Raw genomic sequence first — 2869 nt, forward strand, 5'->3', positions numbered from 1 at the left:
GGTTGTAAACTGCTCTTTCCTTTCTTGTTGCCCTAGACATAAGTTGCATGCATTCGTATTGCAGCCAACCCCTGGCTCAACCTTACGAATAAGACTAAGCAGCCTCTTGGGGCAACACTATTCAAGGAGCATCTGTTATGGTCCAGGCTCTGTGCCCAAGTGGAGATTCCCACCCAGACAGTTCCTTTGAGGCAGTTTTTTTGTGGGGAGGGTCACTTTCTCCCTGCCCGTGATGTCCAGGGTAGCAAACAAGACACAGAAACTGTAACCAGTACTGAACCAGTCGCAGAGCTGTAGAGATAGTAGGTTCTTCCTACAGAAATCCAGTAGAGCCCACGGAATGTTGAGAGTGATGGTAAAATGGCACCTCTTCCTTCATTGGTTGCCTAACGAATGGTCCTTTTTGTACATTGCTGGATTAGAGAAACATCTTGGCAAGAAGTTGGTTTCGAAGTATGGATAGGAGAGCCAGAATGGTGTAGTGGTTCTGTTTGTTAGACCTGGAAGATTCAGGTTCAAATCCCTGCTCAACCATGAAGCTTACTGGGTGACCATGGGTCACTATCTCTCAACCTCGCCAACCCCACAGGGTTGTTGTGAGGATGAAAGAAGGAGCCATGTACACCTCCCTGAGCTCATTGGATAAGCTCTGCCAGAGATACCTTGCCTGAGTTTGTTGGGGTGTTCTCAGCTATGGCTTTGGAATGTCCCTGGCTGTTTGCCAGAATTCAACACCCATGTTTATGATCCCAAGGTAGAATTATTGCAGGATTTCATGGCCACCATGGCACTCATGAATCTGTACCCAACGCACGTGGCTGGGCACATGTTAGACCTGATTTTCACTGCTGAACAGAGGGGCGGTGACCTCGGCTGGTGGAAATTAAATTTTCTCCTTTGTTGTGGACTGATCACTACCTGGTATAGTGTAGGCAGAGCCTAGTCTCTGCTAGGCTGGGGGACCTAATGGTTTAGTCCTCCCCCAAGGACTGATGGCTTCCTGAGGGCTTGGGGGCTGCTGGGGCCAGCAATTCATCCAATGCATTGGCCAACCTTTGGAATGGGGAAATGGCCAGAGCATCTGCTGAAATGGTGTCTGTACAACATTGGCTGGGTTGCAGAGTCCACTCAGCTTCATGGTTCACTAAGCAGCAATGGCGTTGATAAGAGGTGAGGGGGGTGCAGGCCACACTGGGTGGTGTGCACTGTGGGGGTGACCCCACTACTTAATGGTAGTAGTAGACCCCCAAAATTTTTCAATCCTTGTGTTTTTGAATAATATCAACATGTTATATATCAACCAATGCGTAATTTCATGTAAAATGAAATGAAACAAACCCTGTTGAAATATCTCTATTCTATCAGAAGTTATAGCCAAAAAACCAGTGAGAGTGGGGCGATGGTACAGCACCACACCCACTGCCCAGGGTTTTGCCTTACTCGCTGAAGTGTGAGTAGCTGTATATGCGTTCAAAAAGTGAGCCTGGGGTCTGGATCCCTCATGTAGGGTTCAGATAATGTGGACTTAGATTTGAAGAAGTGTGAATAACTGTATACATTACAAATCAACAGCTTCTGTACATGGATTGTAACGCGCATAGAGCATCTTGTGTGAATGTCTGGCTCTGCAATCTTTTGCATTTGATAGCTATTCGGTCTCACTGTTTACAACTTTTTTCATGGAGTGTGTGCGTGTAAGAGAATAAAACTAACAAACACCATTAAAGCTTAATGCATCTGATGAAGTAGGCTACATTCAGTAATAGGTTCAGTAATAGACTGAAGGTTGCTTCAATGAATCTGTTAGTCTTTATGGTGTTGTGTTTGACTGGACTGTGTTGTTTGGGCTGTGTAGGGACATGTCCCTAGCATGTATGCACTGCTGAAACAGAGACACTTGCGTTGGCTCGGTCATGTCGTGAGAATGGATGATGGCTGGATCCCAAAGGATCTCCTCTATGGAGAACTCATGCAAGGAAAGCGCCCTACAGGTAGACCACAGCTGCAATACAAGGACATCTGCAAGAGGGATCTGAAGGCCTTAGGAGTGGACCTCAACAAGTGGGAAACCCTGGCCTCTGAGCAGCCCGCTTGGAGGCAGGCTGTGCAGCATGGCCTTTCCCAGTTTGAAGAGATACTTGGCCAGCAGTCTGAGGCTAAGAGGCTAAGAAGGAAGGCCCATAGCCAGGGAGACAGACCAGGGACAGACTGCACTTGCTCCCAGTGTGGAAGGGATTGTCACTCCCGAATTGGCCTTTTCTGCCACACTAGACGCTATTCCAGAACCACCTTTCAGAGCGCGATACCATAGTCTTTCGAGACTGAAGGTTGCCAACAAGAGTTTGACTGGATCAGACTAATAGGGCTACCCCTCTGGAAGGCTCTTCTAGTTCAGAGGGGTTGCTACACCTTTGCTCTTATCTGCTGTGGCAATGGGCAAGGGTGGGGTGACAATATAAGGCACAGACTGAAGAAACACTTGTGAATACAGGGTATCCCAGGGGTGTTGATTTCTATGTCACACCTCTTATCTGCTCCACATTCTGTGTTTTCGTTATTGTTGATGGAATGGATAAAAGGACACATCTGAAGCCCCAGTTGGGAATCTAGTTATTTTGGCTGCACTGTACAGTAGGGAGCATGTGGAGAGCTAGCCATTGAAATCTCCTTCAATAGGACAATTCATGGACTGGGGCCAGAGGTCTGTTTGCAAATGAAAAGCCCATTGCCTGCATGCTTGAAGTACTTGGAATCACAATACCCTGCTGACCCCTTTCACCTCCTGCTGCAAAGGAATCTCCATTGGATGTAAATGGAAGCTGTTGGACACATCAGGCCTAATTAATAGGCCTTCCTTCAGCTTTGTTTG

This window comes from Tiliqua scincoides, chromosome 6 (assembly GCF_035046505.1).
Source record: "Tiliqua scincoides isolate rTilSci1 chromosome 6, rTilSci1.hap2, whole genome shotgun sequence".
Classification (NCBI taxonomy): Eukaryota; Metazoa; Chordata; class Lepidosauria; order Squamata; family Scincidae; genus Tiliqua; species Tiliqua scincoides.